Source organism: Scyliorhinus torazame, chromosome 14 (assembly GCF_047496885.1).
Source record: "Scyliorhinus torazame isolate Kashiwa2021f chromosome 14, sScyTor2.1, whole genome shotgun sequence".
NCBI lineage: Eukaryota > Metazoa > Chordata > Chondrichthyes > Carcharhiniformes > Scyliorhinidae > Scyliorhinus > Scyliorhinus torazame.
Genome location: NC_092720.1, coordinates 177,765,490 through 177,779,777, shown reverse-complemented (window position 1 = coordinate 177,779,777; position 14,288 = coordinate 177,765,490).

Sequence of the window (14,288 nt, the reverse complement as noted above, 5' to 3'; positions counted from 1 at the left end):
ATGAAGAAGGAGCCTATTCTGCCCATCAAGTCTGCACCAACCTCTGAAAGAGTCCAAAGTAAGCAAATCCTTCCTTCCTTGCGTAAGTAAGTAAATTCGCCATAGTCCCTGGTGACCATAGGCTGCTTTCCCCATTGAGTGGGAGAGCTCAGTGGTGGTAATTTAACCTGAGGGTCACCACACCTCAGGCGAAGGTCAAGGTTGAGACTTCATGAATAACCCCAACCGGTACGGGAATTGAACCCGTGCTGTTGGCCTCGCTCTGCATCAGAAACCAGCATGTCCACAAACTTAGCTGTAAAGAGCCGAAAACTACACACAGTTTTCTACACTTGTTGTAGTCTTACCAAGGCCCTCTATAATTTCAGTGAGATCAATTTACTCTAGTACCTTTGTATTGAAGGCTAACATAACATTTGTGTTCCTGATTGCTTGCATGTAAACTTTAAATGAAAATTTTCTTCACTCACAGGTTAGTGAACCTGTGGAATTCTGTACCACCGAAAGCTGTGGAGGCCAAGTCACCGAATTTATTCAAGAAAGAAACAGATAATGTTTTAGATTTTAATGTCATTAAGGGGTATGGGGAGAAAGTGGGAATATGGCATTGAGATGGAGGATCAGCCATGATCATATTGAACAGCGGAGCAGTATCAAATGCCCAAATGACCTACTCCTGCTCCTAGGTTTTATGTTTCTATGATTTGATTAGGACTTGCAGGCCTCTTTGAACAGCAGCGTTTATCAGTCTCTCACTCGGAAAAAAATTAACTCTGCTTTTCGATTTTTCTAACCAAAGTGGACAACTTCACATTTCACCAAATTATATTGCATCTGTCGTGCTCCTCCTGACCTCTTAACCTCTCCATATCCTTTTGCAGCCCCACTGACGCGTCCTCCTGTTTACTTTCCCACCTCACCTTATATCATCTACAAACTTGTGCACACTTCAGCTGCTCACCGGAGATATTAATAAAAAATTTAAAAAGCTGAATCATAAGAAGTTGTGGTATCCAGCTAGCGACAGTCTGCAACTCATATGTCACAGAATCATAGAATTGTACAGCACAGAAAGAGGCCCTTCAGCCCACTATGTCTCTACCGGCCATCAAGCACCTATAGGCAGCACAATCGCGCACTGTGGCTTCACAGCGCCAGGATCCCAGGTTCGATTCCCCGCTGGGTCACTGTCTGTGCGGGGTCTGCACGTTCTCCCCGTGTCTGCGTGGGTTTCCTCCGGGTGCTCCGGTTTCCTCCCACAGTCCAAAGACGTGCAGGTTAGGTGGATTGGCCATGCTAAATTGCCCTTAGTATTCAAAAAGGTGAGGAGGGGTTATTGGGTTGCGGGGTTGGGGTGGAGGTGAGGGCTTAAGTGGGTCGGTGCAGACTCGATGGGCTGAATGGCCTCCTTCTGCACTGTATGTTCTATGTTCTAATTCTCTTTTCCAGCACTTGGTCCATAGCCTTGTATGCTCTGGCATTTCAACTATTCAATTTTAATTCTTCTTAAATGTTGTGAGTGTTTCGGCCTCCGCCACCCTTTCAGTCAGTGAATTCCCAGATTCTCAACACTCTCTGGGTGAAAAGGTTTCTCCTCAAATCCCCTCTAAATCTCCTGCCCATGACCTTAAAACTATGCCCCCTGGTTATTGACCACTCTACTAAGGGGAAAGATTTTTCCTATCAATCCTATCCATGTCCCTCATTAGAACTCAGGTCCCCCCTCAGAGTTCTCTGCTCTCAGGATAACAACCACAGCCTGACCTGCCTCTCTTCATGGCTGAAACGCTCCAGCCCAGGCAACGGGCTCTCCTCTGCACTCTTTCTTGTACAATCACATCCTTCCTATAGTGTGGTGACCAGAACTGCTCACAGTACTCTAGCTGTGGCCTAATGAGAGTTTTACACAGCTCCATCATAACCTCCCTGCTCTTTTATTCTATGTATTGGCTAATAAAGGTAAGTATCCCATATGTGTCCCATTTATTCCTACTCTGTTTTCTTGTCGATTAACCAATTCTCGATCCATTTAACCACCATCCCGTTAGCCCCAATTTTGCATAATACCGTCTTGTGTGGCACCTTATCAAATTGGATTTGTGAAAATCAAAAAACATAATATCTATCCCCGAAGCATCTTATTAGTTTCAATTTCAAAAAAACTCAAACAGATATGTCAGGCACAATTTGCCTTCCATAAACCCATGTTAACTCTACCTAAGCATATTTTCTGGAGTCTTTGAAGGCGGTGTGCTACAATTTACGCAGGGATTCTGCATTGCTATGACAACAGGTACGTATGTTGACGTCTGAAGCTCTGGATGGTAGAGGCTCCAACATTCTTTCTATCACATGGGCTGACCAGGAGTCTCTCCCACTCTTACCACCTGCCATTGGCGTGTGTTGGAAGATTTTGTACATTGACACTCACCCTATTTGACCGCTTAATGAACACGTCTTCCTGATCATCAAGTCCTGGGGTGGGATTTGATCCTGGAGCTTCAGGCTCAGAGACAGGGATGCTATCCCACTGTGCCACAAGATCTCCGAATGCCCTATTAGCACATCTCTGCATGGTAGCACAGTTGGTTCAAACCACCAGGGACCTGGGTTCGATTCCCAGCTTTGGTCACCGTCTGCACATTTTCCCCGTGTCTGTGTGGGTTTCCTCCCAAAAGTCCCGAAAGACGTGCTGTCTGTGTGGAGTGTGCACGTTGTCCCCGTGTCTGCGTGGGTTTCCTCCGGGTGCTCCGGTTTCCTCCCACAAGTTTGCCATGGTGAAATTACTCTGGGACACTAGATTACTAGTCCAGTGATATTACCACTACACCACTGTCCCCTTCAATACAATTGTGATACATGTAATATTTATGCTGTGAATCCAATGTGTGGGCTACGGAGAAAAGGGACAGAGGATAGCACTGAGTCCCAATGTGCATTGGGAGAGCCGGTATAGGCACAATGGGTGGCCAAATGGGTTTCTCTGCACATGAACAATTCTGTGATTTTAACTTAGATGGCCCAATGGGTTTCTCTACAGCTTCCAGTCTCTCAGTGCAACATTGCCGAAAAGTCTGAGACAGCGACCTTCCCCCATTGCGCTTCCGCGGCGACTGCCCCAAGTTTTAGTGCATCCGTCAGCACGCAGTCCTGGAGTTTGGAATATGTCAGTCTGCAACTCTCGGTCAGGGATACACACTGCACTGCACTGGAAGATCTACTTTTTGGGTAGACCAAAGAGCGTCTTCCATCAAGTTGATGCTGCTCCAGGAACAATTGATGTTTGACTCTGTGTCCCTGGGGACAGCCCGTAGAGCACAGAGTCCTGCGTCATGGAGCTGCTCGGGATGAACCAAGCCACTGCATCTCTCTCCAGATCTGCTTTGCAAAGGCATATTCCAAAAGCAGGTGTACATAGCCCTTCCCCACCACAGTCATTTTACATAAACTAAAGAATATTTTACAATCTGGTTTATCGCCTTCAATACCTTTAATCTCATCCTATTTTCTGTTTCTTCATCCATTTCCTGGTGTGGTTTTCTGAGTTTTAAAACCCTTAGGCATACTTCTCATTTGGCTGCTTTATAAGCCTTTTCCTCGATGTGATATTTCCTCATTCAGTTTCTCTTGTTTTCCACGTTTGGACCACTTTTGCTGTGGGGTTTTTATTCTTAAGGGAATGGTAATTTGCTGTGAATTTTGAATGGATTGTTTAAATGTTTGTCATTGCTTCACATCAAATCTTTCAACGTACCCGACCTCCCACCCCTCTGCAACTCACTACTCATATGCCATGGAGTAGCATCACTAACTATGAGGAAATAGTGGCTTATTGGTAATGTTGCTGAACGAATGACTCAGGCTAATATTCTGGGGACATGAGTTCAAATCCCAACATTTAATTCAGCGAATAAATCTGGCATATGAAGCTTGTTTCTGTGAGGTTATCATCGATTACAAAGCAATTTGGTTCAGGGAAGGAAATCCACCCTCTTACCGGGTCTGGACGACATGTGACTCCATACCCACAGCAGTGTGACTGACTCTTTTTAAAAAATAATATTTTATTAAGGTATTTGAAAATGTTTATAATAGTAACAAAAACAATGACATCAACATGGTAAAATAAACATTCCCCCCCCCCCCAGCCCAATCTTTACACACCTCAACCATACTACAACAATCCCCCCCCACCCTTGGAATACTGCATCTGCTGACATTTTTACTTTTCACGGAGAAAGTCGTCGAACGGCTGCCACCTCCGGGAGAACCCTAACATTGACCCTTTTAAGGCAAACTTTATTTTCTCAAGACTGAGAAACCCAGCCATGTCACTATCCCAGGTCTCTACACTCGGGGCTTTGTGTCCCTCCACATTAATAAGACCCGTCTCCGGGCTACCAGGGAGGCAAAGGCCAGGACGTCGGCCTATTTTGCCCCCTGAACTCCCGGATCTTCTGACACTCCAAAGATCGCTACCTCCGGACTCGGCACCACCGTGTTTTGAGCACAGTGGACATTGCCTTAGCAAAACCCTGCCAAAAACCTCTAAGCTTCGGGCATGCCCAAAACATGTGAACGTGATTTGCGGGGCTTCCCGCGCACCTCGCACACCTATCCTCTACCCCGAAAAACCTGCTCATCCTAGCCGCTGTCATGTGTGCTCGATGGACTACCTTAAATTGTATCAGGCTACGTCTGGTGCACGATGAGGAGGTATTAACCCTGCTTAGGGCATCCGCCCATAGACCCGCCTATATCTCTCCTCCTAGCTAGTCCTCCTACTTGCCCTTAAGCTCCTCCACCGGTTTCCTCAGCGTGATTGACTCTTATCTGCGCTAGTGAAATCACTCACTTCAAGGGCAATTAGGGATGGGCAACATATGCTGGCCTTGCCAAAAGTCACCCACACCTCACGAAAGAAAAAAAACTGTTCATATACCAGGGCACACCCACACTGAACAATCATATACCAGGGTGTACCCAGGCTGAACAATCATATACCAGAACATACCCACACTGAACAATTATATACCAGGGCATACCCACACTGAACAATTATATACCCACACTGAACAATTATATACCAAGGCATACCCACACTGAACAAATATATACCCACTGAACAATTATATACCAGGGCATACCCACACTGAATAATCATATACCAGGGCATACCCACACTGACCAATTATATACCCACACTGAACAATTATATAATAGGGCATACCCACACTGAACAATTATATTCTGAAGGAGACTATTCGGCCCATTGCGTCAACACCAGGTCTTTGAACATAAGAAATAGGAGCAGGAATAGCCCATATGGTCCCTTGAGACTGTCCTGCCATTACCAATAAACCCATAAGGATACGGTCCACCTCAATTCCATTGTTTTGTGATTATATCCCGTGATTATCCAGTACCCTTTACCCTTGCTTGTTCCCCAACAAAATTTCTCCCCTCTCTTGAGCTGCATTTCAAGAAACTGAAAACACATTTATAAACTGTAAACAGACAGTTTTGTTGCATGTTACACAGGGGCTGGTTTAGCACAGGGCTAAAGAGCTGGCTTTTAAAGCAGACCAAGGTAGGCCAGCAGCACGGTTCAATTCCCGTACCAGCCTCCCCGAACAGGCGCCGGAATGTGGCGACTAGGGGCTTTTCACAGTAACTTCATTTGAAGCCTACTTGTGACAATAAGCGATTTTCATTTCAAATGCCCCCTCGATCTGTTCAACAGGGAGGCTAAAAGGTTTGAATGTAAAAGCTCTTGCTGGGAGGGTGTTGGTTATAGATCTTAAAGAGGTCTCCTGTTGTCTTCTGAAGGTTAACTGTAGTCTTTACTAAGTACCAGAACTATTTACTACTGTGCAGTATGGGTACTGGTTTGGATCTGTCTCCAGCATAAGGTCTATGCACATTTCTGCTCTAATGGAATGCTGACTCCCTGGGTCGGGGTCATGTGCTCTCTTACATCACTGTATGTACGGCATTGTACTCAGTCCTCTATTAACATTTGCCAGACACTTATATTATATTAGCATGGTCAATCCACCTGGGCGGCATGGTAAAACAGTGGTTAGCACTGTTGGTTCATAGCATCAGGGTCCCAGATTCGATCCCCACTTCGGGTCACTGTCCGTGCGGTGTCTGCACGTTCCCCTGTGTCTGTGTGCGTTTCCTCCAGGTGCTCCGGTTTCTTTCCACAAGTCCCAAAAGACGTGCTTGTTCGGTGAATTGGACATTCTGAATTCTCCTTCTGTGTACCCGAAGTCTTACAACACTAGGCTAAAGTCCAACAGGTTTGTTTCGAATCACTAGCTTTCGGAGCGCAGCTCCTTCATCAGGTGTACCCGAACAGATGCCAGAGTGTGGCAACTGGGGGATTTTCACAGTAACTTCATTGCAGTGCTAACCTACTTGTGACAATAATAAAGATTATTATTATTGTTGTAACCTTCACATCTTTGGACACTAAGAGGCAATTTAGCATGGCCAATCAACCTAATCTGTTTGTGGGAGCTTGCTGTGCACTACAAGTGACTACACATTTGTTACCCTGGGCCAATGTGGATCAACTCCAACCCCACCTGACCCGGAGTCACAACATGGTTGAAATTAACTTTTATTTTAAAATACCCGAGGTCTTTGGCTGCCCAATAAATGCAGTCACCAGGTTTGTAAATTTAAACACAGTGAACTTTTTATTATTAACAGTAACTATAATTAAATAGGCAACAAATACAACTGGTTAAGTACTATCTAATCTCTAACCGCCCCCCGCACCGCACCCCCCCCCCCCCCCGCCATTAACTTGCTCCACAGTCTACACACACAGATAAACAAACACAGAAGGGATAAAGTGGTGTAAAATGACGATAAAGGTAAAAGGGTAAGAGTCTTTGTTTCAGATGGACGTCTTCCAGTTTCTTTCTTCTTCAGTCTAGGCTTTCTGATGGATGTTAGCTTTTCTTTCAGTTTGTATTGGTTTTCTCCTTAGACTCACAGAACTCGCATTTGAGAGAGAGAGAGAGAGACAATTTCTTCTTTCAAGATCCAGAAGCTTCAGGCGGTAGGCGGCAGAGCAAAGAGAGAGAGAGAGAGAGAGAGAGAGCTTGAGGGTCCACTGGCTTCTCCCGGGTTCTCTCAGAGAAACCCCACCTGGCAGGAACCAATCACTATAGGTTGCCGGGCAGAATACTCTCCCTGGCCAATCCATTGGCCACCAGCCAACCAATCGAAAACAAAAACCAAGCCTGGGCTCTTCTACCTATAATAGAAAACTTTATAACACAGTGTACTATTTTGACACTTTTGAGTTCCTTACTTCCTCTGCTCCACATAAAGGTATGTCTCCATTAACGATCCATGGACCAAAAATGATAAAGACAAAATAAAAGAAATAGGAACTAAGGGAATCAGCAGGAAGGCCCTGTACACTTCAAAAACTCTTATTTTGCTGTAAAGTGGGTTGATAGGTCACAAGATCGTGAAATAACCGGTATAAATAAGTCTTTTGTTTCAATCTCCTTTGAAAGAAGAGATTCAACAGATATAATTGTCACACAGATTTTTTAAAATTCTTTCGCAGCATAGAGGCATCACTGGCTAGACCATCATTTATTGCATGTACTTAACTGCCCTTGAGAAGGTGGTGAGCTACCTTCTTGAACCGCTGCAGTCCATGTGATGTAGGTACACGTGCTGTGCTGTTAGGGAGGGAGTTCTAGGATTTTGACCCAGTGAGAGTGAAGGAATGGCCGATATATTCCCAAGTCAGGATGGTGAGTAGACTGGAGGGGAACTTCCAAGTGGTGGTGTTCCCATGCCCTTGTCTTTCTAGATGGTAGTGGTTGTGAGTTTGGTCGGTGCTGTCTAAGGAGGCTTGGTGAGTTCTTGCAGTGCATCTGAAAGATGGTACATACTGCTGCTGCTGTTGTGATGGAGTGAAGTGCAGAGGGAGGCCATTTGACTTAGTAGATCGCCACCAGGGTTTATATCTCACAGCAGCCTCCCGCCACCCCTCTTCATCTGTATACATTTCTATCCCTATCCCCAACATGTACTTACATGGCTTTTCCTGAAATGTATCCATGTTATTCACTTCACCTTCCCTGTGGTCATAAGATTCTCCCATAAGTGAAAAGGCCTCCTCGATATTTTCTCAATCGAACACTTTCATAACTTTAAAATCCTCAATCAGGCCACCTTCTCAGCCTTCTCTTTTAAATCGTTTTGCCCCTTGCTGGAGGAGTAATAATAGGAAACAAAGAAATGGCAGATGAACTGAATAGTTACTTTGCATCAATCTTCAAGGTGGAAGACACCAGTGGGATGCCAGAGCACCAGGAGAATCAGGGGGCGTGATTTATTTAGATTTCCAGAAGGCCTTTGACAAGGTGCCACGTAAGAGTATGTTAAATAGGTTAAGAGCCAATGGTGTTAAGGTTCAGACCCTGGCATGGATAGAGGATTGGCTGACTGGCAGTAGGCAGAAAGTGGGGATAAAGAGGTCTTTTTCAGGATGGCAGTCGGTAACTAGTGGTGTGCCTCAGGGGTCGGTGCTGGGACCACAACTTTTCACAATATACATTAATGATTTGGAAGAAGGAACTGAAGGCACTGTTGCTAAGTTTGCAGATGATACAAAGATATGTAGAGGGAGAGGCAGTATTGAGGAAGCGGGGGGCTGCAGAAGGACTTGGACAGGTTAGGAGAGTGGGTAAAGAAGTGGCAGATACAATACAATATGGAAAAGTGTGAGGTTATGCGCTTTGCAAGGAGGAATGGAGGCATAGACTATTTTCTATGTGGGGAAATGCTTAGGAAATCAGAAGCACAAAGGGACTTGGGAGTCCTTGTTCAAGATTTTCTTAAGGTTAACATGAAGGTTCAGTCGGCAGTTGCGAAGCCAAATGCAATGTTAGCATTCATGTCGAGAGGGCTAGAATACAAGAGCAGGGATGTACTTCTAAGGTTGTATAAGGCTCTGTTCAGACCCCATTTGGAGTGTTGCGAGCAGTTTTGAGCCCCGTATCTAAGGAAGGACGTGCTGTCCTTGGAAAGGGTCCTGAGGAGGTTCACAAGAATGATCCCTGGAATGAAGAGTTTGTCGTATGAGGAACAATTGAGGACTCTGGGTCTGTACTTGTTGGAGTTTAGAAGGATGAGGGGGGGATCTTATTAAAACTTACAGGATACTCCGAGGCCAGGATAAAGTGGACGTGGAGAGGATGTTTCCACTAGGAGGAAAAACTAGAACCAGACGACACAGCTTCAGAGTGAAGGGACGATCCTTTAAAACAGAGATGAGGAGGAATTATTTCAGCCAGAGGGTGGTGAATCTGTGGAACTCTTTGCCGCAGAAGGCTGTGAAGGCCAAATAACTGAGTGTCTTTAAGACAGAGACAGATAGGTTCTTGATTAATAAGGGATCAGGGGTTATGGAGAAAAGGTAGGAGAATGGGGATGAGAAACATATCAGCCATGATTGAATGGCGGAGTAAACTCAATGGGCTGTGTGGCCTAATTCTGCTCCTATGTCCTGCTCCCCAAACAGGCGCCGGAATGTGGCGAATAGGGGCTTTTCACAGTAACTTCATTGAAGCCTACTTGTGACAATAAGCGATTATTATTATTATTATGTCTTATGGTCTTAAACAGCACCTTCCGAACCCATGACCATCTAGAAGGACAAGAGCAGCAGATACCTGGGAACCCCACCACCTGGAGGTTCCCCTCCAAGTCACTAACCGTCCTGACCTGAAAATTGATCAGCCATTCCTTCACTGTCACTGGGTCGAAATCCTGGAAGCTCCCCTCCCCTCAAACAGCACCGTGGGTGTACCTGCACCTCAGGGCCTGCAGCGGTTCAATAAGGCAGCTCACCACAACATTCTCATGGGGCAATTAGGGATTCACAATAAATGCTGGGTCAAATCAGCAAAGCCCACACCCGGTAAATGTATAAAAAAATAAAATCTCAGGCGGGATTTTCTGTATCTCCTGCCGTGGGTCCGGGAATTTCCGCCGGAAGTCAATGGGCCATTGGTTGGTCTGTCAAATGTTTTCTCCTGCCTGCGAGGATTCTCACTGCTGGAGAGTGCCCAAAAAATCCCAGCCTTAGTTCTGGAATCTTTCTTGTAAATTCTTCTTCGCACCTTTGTTAGTTCCTCTGTCCTTTCTTTTATAATATGGAGTCCGAAACTGTACGCAGTGCTCCCAGAGTGATCAAGTTAGGATTGTTATTTAACACAACTGCCCTGCTTTTGAAAAATAAAATTCCATTGCTCTGGATATGAACCCAGAGTTTTATCTGTTTCGTTTTTAATGCCCTTATTAACCTGGGTCTCTACTTTCAATGACTTATATAGCTGTACCTCTCTACATCACTCTCTCCCTCGACCCAGTTGATTTTCCAAAGGTCTATGAGATCTCCTTATTCCTCGGACCAAAGATCTGTCACATTACTCATCTCAGCCAATGTATTTATCTCCCTTCACTAATCCTAATGTGAAGCTCACACACAAAAACTGGTTCCCACGTCAGCTTGAGCCATTTTGGCTCTCGTCCTCTCCTGTTGTGAGGTGTCATCCAAGGCATCAGTGACCCCCCCTCCTCCCCTCTTTCAGGAAGGCAATGAGCCTCCTGTCAGTCGCAGGCCAGTTACAAAGTGTCCGCTCTTGCGAAAGTGTTGGAACTCTGTGTGACCCCCCCCACCGCCCTCATGCCTTTCAGGACTGCAGTTCCTGGGAGTGAGCTGGAAGGTCAGCTTTACATAGCCGCTGTCAGTGACCCATGTAATAGATTGAACGAAGCCCTGGCCTGCTGGCTCGTTGTCTTCTCCCTCATTGTCCTTCCTCCCCCGCCCCCCTTCCTCACCGGCCCGAGGGGCCATCTCGCAGTCGGGAGGGCGGGGGATGACCATGAAGGTGACCCTGATCCCACACCTCGACCAAGGCTGCATTTATTTGATTCTTTCCTCCAAGCCCCATCAGCCAGCAGAGTTTCTGCCGCTCTGTTCCTCCCCTGTAGACGCTGAGACATTACTGAGGGGTGTGTGGGTACATGGCCAGTGCAAGCCTTAAAAGTGTCTTTGGTAGAGACAAGAGCTAACATTAAAGACATACATTCAGATCATACTTTCACAAGCTCAGGACATCCCACACAGGAATCCACATGAGAGGCTAAAAGAAACTTTGTTTACTGAACAAGCTATTATTTACACAATGTGCACAGGTCCCAGTCAGGATTTCCCTGCTCGGACCCAGTCGGGCTGAACTTTTTACACATATATGTCCATGGATCCGCTGAGGGGTACCCATCCCTCAGCGTGGAACCTCATACTCAACATGACTCAAGGGGTTAGAACATCCCTCTCTCCCAAAGTCGGAAGACTCCTCCAAGGAAGGCGGAGTAGGAGGATGCTTGCTCTTTTTTACCTGGGGCTGTACTTTGTATGCACGTGGAGCTGGATGAGGTGGTGTATATATGTATATATATATGTATATATATATATTTATACATTATATATATATAGAAGGCAAATTACATTTACTTGCTGACCGTCGAGGTTGGATGACCACTGGTGGCCGCTCATCAGTCTGTTCACCGTTAGAAGCTCCCGATGCCTGGGTCTCCATGTCAGAGTTGAAATCCTCAACCACTTTCATTTCTGCATCAGTTCCCCCTTGGAGTAATGCCCTTGAAGCTGCTGGTGCCGGGGCTGTCTGAGCTGAAGCTGGCTCCTCCAGATTAGTGTTGCCTATCTCTGGCTTTCTGGTGCGGAGATGATCCAGGTGCCTCTTTATTTCCCGGTCCTGTACCCAAACCTGTTACGATATCAGACTACCGCGCCTGGAACCCAATTGGCGCCTTCGCCAGAGTTCCGAATGTAGTTTATGTTACCAGGTATGAACTGCCGAGGCTGTTTTCGTTTGGCTCTTGACCGTGGCATAATCGCCCACCAATATCTGGAAAAGCAAGGCTGTGGCGGGTCAGAAGTCTGTGGCCCATCAAAAGTTCCACCGGCGCTACAGCGGTCATGGCAAGTGGAGTGGTTCAATAACAAAACAAGAATCTGGCAAGGCTCGTGTAGAGGGAGCTTCAGGCCTGTTTCTTCAATCCTCACTTGAACGTTTCCACTGCCCTTTCGGGTAGCCTTTTGAAGCTGGGTGATACGGGGCCATGCGGATGTGTCCACATTAGTTTCCATGAACCCCCCCCGAACTCTTCACTCGAAAATGGCGTGCCATTGTCAGTGACTAACCTTTCGGTGATACTGCATGTACAAAACGATAGTCGCAGTTTCTAAATCGTTGCCCACAAAGTCATGGACCACAGCCTATGGACCTCCAGCCATTTTGAATGCACATCGATTATTATCAGGAACGTGGAGCCTTGTATGACAAATGAGCATTTTATGTTGTTTTTACATGAATAACTCTGGTTCACAAATAAGATGTCAGCAATAGTGCTTGATGGGAACTAAGATGTCAAGTGGAGTTTTGTGTAAGCTGCAGTGCCAAAGTTGTTGTAACTGTGTACGTGACTGACCTTCGGGAATGAACAGAACTTACAATAACAAGATGCAGGTGGAGATGGGGGCCTCATTCTAAATCATTCTAGCTGACGGTTCAAGGATGTACCAGGAGCTAACAGAAACCACTGCTAGGCAAAGCAAGGCGGAAGCCAAAATGAACATAACAAGTCCAAATAAGGAATCACTGATAAGGAAACTGCCATCAAGGCAGAGAGCGGGGTGTGTTTCTCAGAGATTGTATATAAGAAGTAATGCTGTGATAATTCTGTGGGTCTGCTAATGTTGACAGGCGGCACCCGTTCTTGCAAGATTGACTGAATAAAATACTTCTTCAGAATTTGGCTAAGTGTAAATTATTATCAAGTGAGCGGTGTTTCTCACAATTGGGGGCTCTGTCCGGGACAGTCTTCATTGATCGAGGGGCGGCTCAAGAGGAACCGAGAAGACGCGTCCCGTTATTTAAACGGTCTCGTACTTCGTCTTGAGTAGTCATCCACGGTCAACTGAACACGTTCCTAGGGTAGTCATTCTGAAGAAGCAAATAACGGAATATAGTGGCAGGAAGTGAAAGTCAGGCAACTCTGTGCATGGAGCAAGGTAAGAAAAACAACTTTTAAGTATTACCTTGTTGACTTGAGTTCATATCTAGACATCCGTATAAGTGTATGGGCGGATTGATGATATAAGGACTCTGGAGTTAATATCTAGACATCCGTAGAAGTGTATGGGCGGATTGATGATATAAGTACTTTCAAAATTGTGATTGTTTGACGGACCAGTCATAACTAGACACTTTACTTAGAAATAAGTGAAAGTTCATTATATTACAATGGGAAGTAAAAACTCAAAACAAGGAGACGGCGCCGATAAAAAAATCCCTAAGAATATCCCACTAGAAAGTCCATTGGGTCAGATGTTAGTTAATTGGGATTTTGAGAGTTGTACAAAAAAATAAGGACAGGAAAGCAATGATAAAATTTTGTTGCTTCATATGGATAAAAGAAGCAATCTGTAAACCCTCAGTCTTTTGGCCGAAATATGGTTCAGACGAAGATTGGGTGTGCCAAATTTTGAATATATATGTCAATGATAAAAGACCCTGGGCGTCATTCTCCGACCCCCCGCCGGGTCGGAGAATCGCCGGGGGCTGCCGTGAATCCCGCCCCTGCCGGTTGCCGAAGTCTCCGGCACCGGAGATTCGGCGGGGGCGGGAATCGCGCCGCGCCGGTTGGCGGGCCCCCCCGCTCGATTTTCCGGCCCGGATGGGTCGAATTCTCGCCGATAAATTGCCTGTCCCGCCGACGTAAATTAAAGCACCTATTTACCGGCGGGACAAGGCGGCGTGGGCGGGCTCCGGGGTCCTGGGGGGGGCGCGGGGCGATCTGGCCCCGGGGGGTGCCCCCACGGTGGCCTGGCCCGCGATCGGGGCCCACCGATCCGCGGGCGGGCCTGTGCCGTGGGGGCACTCTTTCCCTTCCGCCTCCGCCACGGTCTCCACCATGGCGGAGGCGGAAGAGACGCCCTCCACTGCGCATGCGCGGGAAACTGTCAGCGGCCGCTGACGCTCCCGCGCATGCGCCGCCCCGACATGTCATTTCCGCGCCAGCTGGTGGGGCAACAAAGGCCGTTTCCGCCAGCTGGCGGGGCGGAAATTCCTCCGGCGTCAGCCTAGCCCCTCAATGTTGGGGCTCGGCCCCCAAAGATGCGGAGCATTCCGCACCTTTGGGCCGGCGCGATGCCCGTC